Source organism: Lepidochelys kempii, chromosome 3 (assembly GCF_965140285.1).
Source record: "Lepidochelys kempii isolate rLepKem1 chromosome 3, rLepKem1.hap1, whole genome shotgun sequence".
NCBI lineage: Eukaryota > Metazoa > Chordata > Testudines > Cheloniidae > Lepidochelys > Lepidochelys kempii.
The window spans coordinates 153,910,931-153,924,759 of NC_136382.1; the positions used below are offsets into that span (position 1 = coordinate 153,910,931).

Here is a 13,829-nt window from a genome sequence, read left to right on the forward strand (position 1 = left end):
GCTCAAAAACATTCCACAAAGGCGTGTTTTAGCTGATAAATCTCTTCTAGGAAAGCAAAACATCTTTCACTGAGTAATTTAAAATACATTAGCAGAGCTATTTGTTGCTTACTCAAGACACTGAGCGAGGGCTGGGGTGGTTCCCCTCCAGGTGGGACCCCCCCAGGTGTTTTCTGCAGCAACTTGTTCTTTGCTCAGCTGGAGATTATTGTATTTACTCCCAGTATCTTTCACTGGGAAATATAGGAGTTTCTCCTACAAACAGAAGCACCCACATAATACCAGAAAAGACTATCACATGGGATTTATGACTCACCTGAAATAAATGCGAGGGTGGAATTCTGATGGAAATCTGTTTTCTCCAAAGATTTTTAGCCCAGATATTATACTGCAGAAATTTAAACTTTGGATAAAGTGTTCAGTTTATGTAATCTTAACTGAACTGAGTCCCCAAGGTTTCTGAGGTTTGCCTAGTAGTAAATGTTTAACAAAATGAACAATCCCTTCCATACAGTATTCATTCACTAAGGAGCTTGTTATGGCTGGAATTCAGCCTCTTAAATCACCCAGACTAGTTGTTTCTTGTTATTTATTTCTATTGTGGTAGTCGCTAAGGACCCCAGTCAGGGATCAAGACCCCACTGCACTAGGTAGAGCTGTGTGAATAACCGATTGTTTAATTTGCTGGCAATTTTGAAAAAAATGAATTTGAAAATTAAATTTTTCAAAATTTTTGGAAAATCAAAAAGTATTACCTAACCTAACCTAACGGCAGAACCTGGCAAAAACAGTAGGCCAAGCAGGGCTCAGTAGAAGTTATACTAAAACAAACATCTTTGAAAGGCAGATATAAAGCAGGAACATCATATTATAAAGGCAAAAATATCAAGAAAGTAGAATAGTTCGCCTACCTGGGCAGAACAATATTGGCCAACAGAGGCCTCAAAGGAGGAAGTGACATCAAAGATGGGACAAGCATACACAGTGTTTACTAAAACAATGTATGGAAATCAAAGATATGTAGCATAAGAACAAAACAGAGAATTTTCAGCTCAAATGTATATCAGCGCTAGCATACAGCGGCAAGAGTGGGAGAGCTACCAAAAATGTTTGGCAGAAAAGGAGACACCTTCAAAAATAAGTGCCTTTAAACAATTCTGGGCATTGGTTGGAAAGACTCCCTCTCCAATGAAGAGATGCATGAAACTACCAATCAGCAGCTCATTTTCACCAGAATCAGAAAGGATGTATTTGGGCAGGTACTTCACAGGCCAACACACAGACTTCCCTAGGAAGCTATTAAGAGGAAATCAACGGGTGTGAGGAAACGTGAGGGTGCCTAAAAGAAACTTTCAGAAGAACTCTTAGCAGAGAGGACAGAATAGTCAATCTCAACACCATAGAGAAGATGGAAGGTGCAGCTAATGACAGAGGGATGGAAGAGACTAGTTTCTGCCTGGTGCACCAACATTGGCATGAGAAGGATGTAATGATAAACCCTAATCATTCAAAAATCATGAGAATGGCTTAAAATGCATGCGATCTTAAAAGATTGTAAACTTGGGGTTCTTCTCATTTGCTTTCTGGTTTTTAAGACCTTTAGAGATCAAGTCTTCAAACTTCTCACTGTAACTATAATGGCTAAAAACTTTTTATTGATGATGAAAGATGCAATTCTCACATGACTCCAGGAACTGGAGCTGGAAATGAAATAATGAAGGTCGTGAGAGTTGGCAGCCCTGGGATTTGATTTGTAGAGAACTCAACAACCTTCATAACTAAAGGTCAAAAACCATCCCGACAATTAGAGTACTGCAAACAAAATTAAAAAGTAAATGGTATGGACCAAGTTTTGCTCTGAGTGGAAACTGGAACAAAGCACTAATGCAGATACCAACCCAAAGCTGCTGATCCATTGTACCAATCCTCCCCCCCCCCCCCCCCCCCCAAGGTAACATTCCATTAAAAGATGGCTTCTGTGGGAGGAAGGGGGAGAAACAAGTGTGGTTGAGAGAGAAGTAGGCATTGAGCAGTGTGTTAATAAAAGTCCTAATAAACCCTACTCCCCCTTCAACAAAGCCACCAGTATCCATAAGAAACTATTCTTAGGAATGAAACAAAACACTACATTGTGCACGACTTTTTCCGCCAACACACAGGACAGATTCTCTCACCATAGTTCAGAACACCAAAGGAAACCTATGATTAAGTGCATATGACCAATTAGAAAGGTGGCTTTAAGGCTCTCTTTACTGGAGAACACATAAGTGTACACCTTTGTAAACCCTGTGGTCAAACCGGTTGATGGAAAAATGTGTCAAACAGAGAAGGAGTCTGTCCATGCTTAGTCATCTTCAGCACTGGTTATTTTTAGAAAAAAGAAGCCCAGAGCTGCCAAACAAACCCAAAAAGGAAAAAATAAACCTTCAGCGTGAATTGAACAACATCCCAGTTTTGATTCATAGAGCTCTAATCCAGAGCAATTTTTAATTTTAGTGTGAGGCCCATTTTTCGTTTACACTCAGAACGCTTTAGACTGTCAAAATGGTGTAAGGGGGGGGGGGGGCATAGTGTAAATGAGAATCAGTTTCTAAAGAGTTTCCATATGTCTCAGTTTCTAAAGAGCCTGTAATCACCCTAGCACATGGGCACATAACCAATCAAGTGCAGCTACAAGGGAACCGTACATATGGGAAAAGTAGCATCTTCTAGAATTCCTGAGCCAGGAAACATTTGATAACCCAGCACAGGATTATTGTTGCATCTCTTTCCTCTCTTCAGGCATGAGAGTATTACTGAAGATCTAAAGTACACAAGAGGCCTGATTCTTCTGTCACCCTAGGACCTGTCTATGTGGCACAGGGGGCTGTGATTTCCAAAACGCATCAGTGTGTTGCGCACTAACTGGCCCATGTAGCCCCTGCTGGTGTGAATAAGAAAGTTTAATTTGTACCAGCAGAGTACATGGGCCGGTCAGTGCACAAACACACTTTAGCGCTTTAGAAATCCCACAATTCTATGCACATTGCTGCACCACAAAAACAGGCCCTAACACTCACGTCACTCCATTGACTCTGGTGAAGTCACTCCTGATTCACACCAGCAGGACAGTGGAATGAGCCATGATCTGACACCTCTGCACTCTGCGTGGGGTGCGGGAAGTGAGTTTGCAATCCAGACATGGTTCTCAATGTCTCATTGCTCAGGTTCATTTCTATTTTCCCTGCAGCCACAACCTGTTTCCTAACTGACCCACTTTGAAGTTGGAAGCCCTGATTTTCCTCTCCCTTGCACCTTGATAGCATTTACACCTATGCAAAGTCAGGGCAAAGCTAGTGCTACCAGATCAGAATTGTAGTAATTTACACCCTGATTTACAGAGATGTAAATGATGACATGAGGCACAGAGTTCTAGAGACTCAGAGCCTGAATTTGTGTGTGTGTGTGTTAGTTATATATTATATATATATATATATATAGGCAAAAGTCTATTGAGTTTTAACTGGTAAATTACATGTGTTTCTGGAGGAAGCATTTATTTTGGGACTGATATGCTAAGACATTTCATCAGTCAAGACTCACTTTTCCCTTCACCAACCCCCCCACCGAGACAGAGACCGATCCCACAATGCACTTTTACTAACCTCTGATGATGAAAAATTAAAGTAATCATATTTGCCTGCATTTTAATAAGATCAGCCGTACCCAACAGATAATTGTCTATTTGTTAACACGCAGTGCAATATAAAAATCTATTTTTCCATTTAGAAATAATGTGTATTTAAGCTTAGAAAATTTAATTTTTGTTTGCTTAATAATCAAATGCACAGTTCTTGACTCCTAGTCATGGTCTTATAAAATTAGCAGTTACAGTACTCCTCTCCCATTAGCACAAAATATTATTTGTTCTGACCCAAATCCTTATTCAAATAATGCTTAGTGAAATCAATGGGAGGGGTATCTGAGTGAGGCCTGAGAGTGACAATTATTCCCCTCCATGGGTTATTCCTGTGGAAGGGAGCAGAAACTCCATGAGCTTCAACACAGAGGGTTCTTAGAATTCTCCGGCAGGAGGAAGGAGGACTGCCCGCCCTCTCTCCAGTCGTATTGTCAAGAGCCTCCCCCTGCTGCTCCTGCATGGTTTTCACAACACCAAGGGTAAAGCTGCACAACTTACTGCAGACTGCCTTTAAGGGGTACAGAATTTCATGCAGCTTGGATGCTCCCCACTTCTGGCCTGTCCCAACCCTATAAAAGCTACCAGCCCAGGCCCAGTCCTGTCTCTGACTTTAGTAGCCAAGCCACCATCTTGAGCAGCCCGTCACTTTACAGTTATGATCCCTCATTCACTTTTCAGCTCTTTGCTCTGAAGGGGACACAAAATACTTCCAGGATCCAGAAGTAGGACGTGTCAGAGGTACTTGATGATGCTGAGTAATACTTTACTCCAGGAGTAGCCCCATTGATTCCATGGCTCAGCATGAGCCAGGGTATGTGAATCTACTCCTAAAACAATGTCAGCATGGAAATGTATATAACAATAATCTAAAATTATACACAAGTTAAACCTCAGCAAGGCTCTCTCTCAGCGAAATCTATACATTCATTCACTGTTGCTTCAGATGCATCAGCAACATGTTGTTGCTGAGGTCATTGTGCAGAAAATCTCATGGGAAAACTTTGCTCTCAGGAAACTCAATCCAAGAGCCCAGATCTTGAGAACAGAAATTGAACGTTGGATATTTCTCCACATTAAATCTCAAAACCTTTTGAGAGTCGCGTGCAAACTGTGCTGGTTACAGCAGTATCATGTCTGGAGCCTTGGTTTCCAACCCACAACTCCCACTTCCAGAAACAAAACCAGATGCACAAATGCCGAGGAACGTCAGGCCACACACACAACACAATCATCGTTTTGGGAAGGACAAACGGCACACCTGTCTTCTTAGACAGGTTGCCTCCCCAAACACCACAGTTGACAACAACAACAAAAAGCCAGGCGTGCATGTGTGTTTCCCTTCTTTGTAATTGCGATGGCAATGGGATTGCAGTACCTGCCCCCAGGATAGTAGGGGAAAACGAACAACATAGCCTGGAGGGGTTGACAGCTGCCTATGGAGCTTTTGTATTGTTGGAAACATAAAATATAATAGTATTTTCATTATAAAAAGGAAATCAAGAGCAATATCGAGTCATTTGCAAAGTATTATGTCTCAGAGGGACAGCTAACCCCTTTCATAGTAATGACTGTACTACATAATATCCACGCTGATTTTTCCCACACTCCTCAGTGGCAGCAGTGTGCGGCTTTTGATGCAATGCATGGTTTTAATAAATAAAGTCTATCGGGGAAGAATAAAGAAAAAGACATTTCAGGCCTCTCTCTGGTCTCAGACCTTTTTGCCCCTTGCTTATCATAGAATCATAGAATCATAGAATATCAGGGTTGGAAGGGACCCCAGAAGGTCATCTAGTCCAACCCCCTGCTCAAAGCAGGACCAATTCCCAGTTAAATCATCTCATTTCAATGAAATCATTATTTCAAAGGGCATGCCCATTATTAGACCCAGAGTCTACATGGGCAGCAGCAAGTCTGTCAAGGCAGAGTCTTGTGTGGTAGAAAGTGGGTATAATCTCCCCTCTGGAAGGTTGCCCATGTAAATTCAGCACTGCCCCTAAAATGAGCATTGTCAGTTGGGGAGGGGTATAGTCAGGCAGGCTAGGGCGATATGCTGTAAACACTTGGCAGAATTACCAGAGGATGGTGACAATGGTATCCATGCCTGCCCGGATGAATCTCTCTTGGGCCCATGGAGTTGTAATGTACACCTCCCGACACATGGATCTGGTCCATTGCATATATCAGTGATGAGGAAGCAGTGATGGATGAGGAATCATCTTTATCAGCCCACACATGGTCCATCCAGTATTAAGCCAGCACAGAGCCAAAGATGAGGGCTGGCTCTTCATTCCAAATGTTTCCAACTCCTCAGCTGGGTGAATCTCTTCACTCTGCAAAACTGGAGTGGAAATCTCATGAGAAGACTCTCTAATGAGGTTTCCAGTATTTCCTGCTTCTTTCTGAGCCATAAATACCCTCAGAGCAGTCTACCTTATAGTAGTTCTGCTCTTCCATTTCCAATTCCATGCTGACTCACTGCGTGAGCTTTGGCAAGTCCCATAGGCTACAGGTTTCAGGAATGGCTTGTAATTTTGGGTGCCACAATATTGAAATGTGACCACCAGCCTTTCTTTGCCTTATGTCCTGATTCTTTTCTCACTTACACCAAATTACATATTGGTGTGACCACCATGATTTCAAATGATTTAAGCTTGATTTAGACAGAATCAAGCCTTGAGTTTGCTCATCTGAACAACAGGGATAATAATGCTGACCTATCCCACAGAAGCAATTGTGAAGCCTAATCCACCAAATGCTTATGAAATTATTTAATCCTTGCAAGAAAGGTGCTGTAGATGTGCACATTTTTATCCTTCTAATATTATACAGTAGAATGGGCATAGATACTTGCACACTGAGACACAAGGAATTGGGGTATCTCTGCCCTGGAAAGAACACTGCATTATGTTATAGTCTATTTCAGGTGATTATTCCATCCCATAAACCAACCACTATCCTAAAAGCAGAGTTAGATCATAGATCAGACACATTAGAGATGGAACTGACTTGATGTAATAAGTCAATTTTTCTGCCAAGCAGAGAGAGTCCCTTGACAGGGACTGTACCAAATTCTGCATTTGACTTTAGCCAAACAAACTAGGCTAACAGTTTACGATAAAAGGTTTGATCTTCACAGATGTTGGTCACGCAAAGCTCCCACTGTGTTAGTTGAGAATTGGAGGGGACCAGCACTTCTGAATATGAGGCCCTAGGTGTGTCTATTCCCCCCTCAGCGCCCCCCAAAAGTATTCACGCCCTCCCCATTTTGGATTGTCTCTTGTTTAGAAAGAGATTTGCATACTGTTTTTTTAAAATAGATCATAAACATCTCAGAACAGACCAAGTAGTAAGGTTTGTCAGAGATGAGACACTGACTTCTGTAACTTTCAGTTGAAAGATAAGGGGAGAGGAATCTCAGAGAAAAAACAATGTAACATTTGGAAAGGAGGAATCACACACACCTCAAGCATCTCTGAGTGATCTTTGGCAGATCCCAGGCCTACAGGAGGCAGCTCTTCCCTTAAAAATGTTTCCCCCTACCCAGATCACAGGGATGCAATAGCAGGGGATGTTGTAGGTTTAGACTGAAGAATGCTGAGTGAACAGCGGGGGTGGGGACCCAGGATTGGAATTGCAAGGGATCAGCAAGGAAGAGGGGGCTGTGGATCACAAATGAGGTTAATTGTCAGAACACTAAAGGTGGGGGTATGCAGACGGGACAAACAAAGCAGAAACCAGGCAGTTCAGGACTGAAGTGCATTAGCAGTGTAGGGAATCCAGGACTAGAGCAAGAGGGGCTGAGGTTCAGGATTAACGTGCAGCAACAGAACACTGGCAGTGAGTTCGCAGGGACAGCCATCGGGGATGGAACAGCAGGGGAACTGTGGGTACGGACTGAGTTGGTGGGCAGAACAGTCAGAGCAAGGGAGGCAAGGGATGCGGGCACAGCAGTGTACAGACACAGCAAACCTATTACCCTCCTCCACCCCCCATGCATGGCTTAGGTCAGGATTCTTACTAGACACATCTTTTCACAACCAACACATTCACACCCAAAAAGCCCCATTGCAGAAAAATCTCTTTGGCGTTTTCTCTCTATGTTGCACCCTAGTAACACTTTAAACCGATCATGCCTGGCTCTGTCTTTTCCTGGCAGCATCAAGCATAGTTAATGAGATGAAAACCTCTGAAAGCAAGACATGCTCCCCCTCACTACCCATGTCTGGAGGAGTGTTTTAAGCTTGATCTGCAGCACACACCAACTTTGAAAGTCCCCCCCCAACACACACACACTTACGGGTGCAAATCTCGCACAGCTGTCCCTGCCAGAGAACTCCTTGCAACTGCTATTGAGGATTTCAGCTATTTTCTTCAGGCAGAAGGTGACCTGATCCTTTAATCCGGCTGACTTTCCAATGTGACAAGTCAAATCAGCAGAGCTCATCCAAAGAAATTTTTCCGTGAAGCTCAGTCAACTGAGCTTCAGAAGCTGCCTCCTTCTGTACTCCCCCAAAAAACAACTACCCCTCAACTGTAACATTCATTTCAAAGGATTTCTAAGTGCTTCACACGCTATGGGGTATATTGGGGCTGCAGGAGCTGCAGTCCAGGGCATGCCCCTGGCAGTTCCTGGAACCATTCTGTCTTCCAATTGTTGGAGCAGGCAAAGTGCTTCTGGGTGCACCTGGGAAAAGATGCAGATGAGCATCTGACTCCTCCTTTCAGGAAGTGTAGTGTGCACTCCCCTACTGACAGGCCTGTTGTGCCAGACAGCGGCCAGTATGGGGAGGCTATGGCTATACACCCATAGTGTCCAGGCATGCTTCCTTCGGGGCATGAAACCACCAGTGGTTCTGTGACAGAGCTGGAAGAGGGTCCAAAATCAATGATGGGAGAATTTCAAAAACCCACCAGTAGACACACAGCCAAGGTGAGTCACCATCCTCTGCTCTAACCAGTAGGTCATAGGGCTTCCATGGAACAGACCCTTCACTCAAGTAACAAGCAGCAGCATTCCTCTAATGATGCTGCTCTGAACTCTAAAAATCCAAGAGAAAGAAGCAGCTATTAAAATTCTGCTGCATGATGGAGGAGAGCTAGAAAGACAGCATCTCTACAGATGAGCAGTCAGCCCAGAGATGGCAGTAGCCGATGGAAAAAGGGAGATTTAAAGGGGAAAAAAAATGGGGATTTTATTTCCCAGCAATAAACACTCTGATCTCTTTGAAATGAAGTAGTCTCAGGGCCCACAACCTGTTAACTAAGCAAGTTGCTACTATTTGGAGAGATAAAAGATCAAAAGGAAGGGTTCTGACTGAACTCAAAAAGGCCTGGAATGTTAGGTAGTTTTCATTTCCGTCCAGTCGAGACAAATTAAAATAAAGACATTAACAAGTGTTTTATTCAGTGAGCTACTGCTAATATAAAATCCTGCTGAGGAGGCTCTCTCACTGCTACCAAGACTGAAAGATGCCCGGACCCCAATTTAAGCTCTTCACAGATGAGTGGCACCTGTTACTAACCAATGGACAAGATGATTTAATAAACAGAACCCCTCAGTTTGAATAATAGGAGAAAGACACTGCCTCAAACTGTTCGGCAGGATGGAGGACCTTTCCCTTAACGAGGGCATGAGCTAGTTTTCCCAGGCTCCACACAAAAGTAGAATGACATTAAGAACAGAAGAATGGCCATACTGGGTTAGACCAAAGGTCCACCTAGCCCAGTATCCTGTCTTCCAACAGTGGCCAATGCCAGATGCCCCAGAGGGAATGAACAAAACAAGTAAATCATCAAGTGATCCATCTCCTATAATCCTTGGAAACAGAGGCTAGGGACACCATCCCTGCTCATCCTGGGTAATAGCCTTTGGTAGACCTATCCTCCATGACTTTATCTGGTTCTTTTCTGAACCCTGTCACTATCTTGGCCTTCACAACATCCTCTGGCAAAGAGTTCCACAGGCTGACTATGTTTTGTGAAGAAATGCTTTTTTGCCAATGTGATATTTTCTGTCTTATTATCGATCCCTTTCTTAATGATTCCCAACATTCTATTAGCTTTTCTGACTGCTCGCACATTGAGCAGATGTTTTCAGAGAACTATCCATGACGCCAATATCTCTTTCTTGAGTGTTAACAGCTAATTTAGACCCCATCATGTTATATTTGTAGTGGAGATAAGCTTTCCAATTTGCATTACTTTGCATTATCAACATTGAATTTTCTCTGCCATTTGGTTGCCCAGTCACCCAGTTTTGAGAGATCTTTCTGTAGCTCTTCACAGTCTGCCTGGGACTTAACTATCTTGAGTAGTTTTGTATCATCTGCAAATTTTCCCACTTCAATGTTTACCCCTTTTTCCAGATCATTTATGAATATGTTAAATAGGATTGGACCCAGTGGAGACCCCTGGGGAACACCACTGTTTACCTCTCCATAGTCTGAAAACTGACCATTTAATCCTACCCTTTGTTTCCTATTTTTTAATCAGTTACCAATCCACGAGAGGACCCCCCTCTTATCTCATGACAGCTTACTTTGCTTAAGAGCCTTTGGTGAGGGACCTTGTCAAAGGCTTTCTGAAAATGTAAGTACACTGTATCCACTGGATCCCCCTATCCATATGCTTATTGACCCCCTCAAGAGAAAAAATCCTCTCTGACCACATCAGGACGATGGGCACAGAATATCTTCTTTGCTCTTGCAGTTTCATTTAGACCTTGAAATGTAAAAAAACCCAACTTTTCTACAAGTTCTCTGAGTGTCCTGGAGACCAAGGTTCGCTATGTAATCTCAGAATAGTGACAATACAGGCTTTGGTGCGACCAACTTCCCACACACACCACATCACCAATGTGCCTCAACCATGACATGGAAAGACCATGTGTAGGGTGAAAGCTGTGATGGTGCTTAGATCCAATTATGATAGGGCACTCCTGGAATGCCTGTACATGTGTGCTATCTGTACATATGTAAATACTTACTAGATAAAGTGCCAGTAGATGGAGCTCAAGTATATGCAGCATTGTTCTTGCCCTCATCTGCAGGACCAATAAAAGTTTTTCTTGTGCCCTGCAAATGGCTTATTATCTGCAATAGACACCTTCTCAAAAACATGAGGGCCAGCTTATATTTTTAAAATCAGTTCTGTGGGTCTGATTTGCAAAGATGCAGACTGGTCTCAGCATATATGGACTTCACTTGGAGTTGCGGGTGACTGGCAACTCTGATAACCAGCTCCTGGGCCTACTAAGACTCCCTCAGTCCACAGTAGAGCGCTCATGGATAATAATGGGAAGCCACACAGACTAGTGGTACACACAGACTAGTGGTAGAATGGTCCTTATATATCAACTAGACTTACATGCCCTGATCATGAGCTAGTGGGTCTCAGTTCATGACTGGGCCCTACCTGCATTACTATTGCATTCAGTATCCCCCAATTGTGGGGGGGGCGAAATGATGCAGGAAATTTTTAGGACCATCGCCACAAGTCCTTTTTTGTTAGGCAATTTGCATAGGCAGCTACATGCAGACGAAGTTGCAGCACACTGTAAATTAGATGCATAATAGCACCCCTGAGGCCTGAGTGACTACTATTTTACTCCATTTCTTTTGCATGTAAAACTCCATTGAAGGTTTTCTTGCAATAACATGGGCTAAGAACTTCTTCTTCGGAAAAAAAAGAATTAAAGCTAGAATAGTGCAGACTCAATCTTCCATGGGGATCATATAAATATCCTAAGCAGGCCAGAAGATTGGAGTCTGACACCACTGAGTTAGCTAGATACTTTATCCAAGGCCCATTTTATCTCTCTGACCTTGCTGCTGAAACAACCAAAGAGATGCCAATCTGTACCAGTTGTGGCAGTAGGTTGTGTGATGTGGATACTCTCTCATTAGAGACTAAACTGGAAAAACCCACTCATTTAATATAACATAATGGTCATTGACCAGCCTATAAATTTCAGATTCAAGCATGTTACTTAGAGGTGAAAGTCTCAATATCACATTACTATGGCCGTCAGCCATCCAGTCCCCGGTTTAAGTGGTTAAAGAGAGATTCTCTTACTAGATCCACACAGGCATCAAGACATATTTACCTGGCAGATGCACCAGTGACTGCAGCATGAGAACTGCCGAGTGATTGTAACCCCAGGAGTACAAGGCAGAAAGGTTGCCCTTGCCTGTGAATTGCACTCATGGCTCACAGCACACAGTCAGCGTCTGTGTGACCCACATCCAGGTTAGTATGGAAAGGCAAGTGATCCTGCTGATTGAGTAGCGGTGTCAGACTCAGCATTGAACAAATGCTCCAGCCTAGCATTCGGAGGTGTTCAGCTACTGATGATGCCGCTCTCTTTGGTAGGAGACATAGAACCAACAACCTGACCACTTGTGGTCATTAGAAGTCCCATGGCCCTTTTCCGAACTGTTGGAATGCTAGTCCCAGCCAGATTGCCTTAGCAGCTGCAGTGTTTATCCAGTGTTGCTGTTGCACTGTTAAACAGCTGTTCTGTTCCACCTCAGAGAACCTACATTTCAGGGGTAAGAAGGGCTTCCTACACAGTTTGTAAATCCATTGGTGCAGTGGTTTGGGTTTGGGTTCTTTCTGGACATCACCACTCCCACACTGTCCCCCCTTGCTGCTCGGATGCTCTGGGCCACTCCCATAGTTGCACAGGTGAATGGGGTGCTGGAACTAGGGGTGCAGCAACACCCCCTGGCTTAAAGTGGTTTCCATCATATACGGGGTTTACAGTTTTGTTCAACGGCTTTCAGCGCCCCCACTATACAAATTGTTTCAGCGCCACTGAAGGTGGTTGATGGCACAGGGTTGGTAACATACTTTACCCTGGGCTACAAAAAGCCATTTCACGTAGGGGCAAATTCTCCTACTAGTCTGTGGAACTCAAGGCTCCCCAGACTCTGCAGGACGGCACTGCTTCACTGTGGATGCGAGGCGCAGGATTTGTGGATCCCTCACAAAGGCTGCATCCTTCCTGCATGCTATGGAGCCCACCTCTGCATCCCATGCAGTGGGGTTTGGAGGGTCAGGCATGGGCATGGATCGGATGCTATGTGTATCCACTGGCCATTACCCCCATTGTAGAACAGGGACAAAAGTGCTACGGGAGCAGCTCTGCTGTCACTCCACAGTTTGAGGGGGAGGATTCTTTCCCCCACACCGCTGCAGAGAACTCCCCAGAAAGCACAGCTACTAGCAGTTCACTGGAATCCAAGGAGTCTCTACTGCCTTTTGGCTTTATAGAGAGGTGTTCATGATATGGCAGAGCTCTCTATACAGTGATGAGTCACACAGGCACCATGAGAGCTTGGCTGGCAAATGCAGAAGCCATTCTGCACTCAGAAAAGCTCACACACAGCCTCAGGCACTAATCAGCCATTTTACCGAGAAAGGGAACTGCTGCCAGAAACTTGGGGTTATCCTCAACTCTTTACAAAGAGTGTCCGCTTCTTTCCCAGGTAGCAGTGAAAGAGAAGGGGTCCTTGGTTTGATGCCTCAGCTGAAGAATGCTAGCACTCTGCCATTGCAGTACTCCCTACAGCTTGCAGCATAGCATTAGCTAGGGGCTGCTGCCTTTTGTCCTGCCATGAGGCTGATTCTGGAACGCCCCATGGCTATGGGGCTCAGATACAAGTGTTATGATTCAGTACCGCCACACAAATCACACCAGGGCCTATTGTAGTAATAGCAGTATTGAGAAGCATGTTCCTACCTGCAGGTGGGCCACACTGAAATGTACTGACACGTTCGCCAGTCCGCCTGTGCTCAACCAGAAGGGATACAATGCAGACACTCAAAGCAAAACAACCCCATTAAAAACAAGCACATCCATCTGTTAAATCACAATAAAAGCCCTTGTCGCTGAAAGTTTGTGCGGTATTTGCTTTAGTTAATGGCAAAATGGTTCTTTAGAACAAAAGCAAAGTGGCACACATTTTTAAAGCAGTGTTTCTTCCCATATAGACACACAGCAGCCAAAATGTGTTACCCCAATATGGTGCCTCCAGTTCTGAAAACGAGTATCTTCAAACGAATTAGAGTTAGCTGTGTGTTTTAAAACATTGAAAATAATTGTCAGCCTGTCATGCCTCCCATCCAGTTTTCTCGTCAGAAAAGG

At 43.9% G+C, this 13,829-nt stretch overlaps 1 protein-coding gene and 1 long non-coding RNA gene across 15 annotated transcripts in view; one reads left to right on the forward strand and one right to left on the reverse strand.

The window, feature by feature from the left end:
* The window catches only part of LRFN2 (leucine rich repeat and fibronectin type III domain containing 2), a 285,606-nt gene that overhangs the window by 231,600 nt on the left and 40,177 nt on the right, over positions 1 to 13,829 (reverse strand). For 2 of the 13 annotated variants that reach the window (XM_078852251.1, XM_078852249.1), the window contains exon 1: positions 317 to 443. The exons of the other annotated variants lie outside the window; for them this stretch is intronic. The gene's annotated coding sequence lies outside the window, so the exon portion shown is untranslated. Of the gene's footprint in view, positions 1 to 316; positions 444 to 13,829 lie in introns of those variants that run through there. 13 annotated transcript variants of the gene reach the window in all.
* The window catches only part of LOC140909398 (uncharacterized), an 86,275-nt gene that overhangs the window by 872 nt on the left and 71,574 nt on the right, over positions 1 to 13,829 (forward strand). For both annotated transcript variants that reach the window (XR_012158199.2, XR_012158200.1), the window contains exon 2: positions 10,175 to 10,270. This is a non-coding gene — a long non-coding RNA (uncharacterized LOC140909398). The remainder of the gene's footprint in view (positions 1 to 10,174; positions 10,271 to 13,829) is intronic.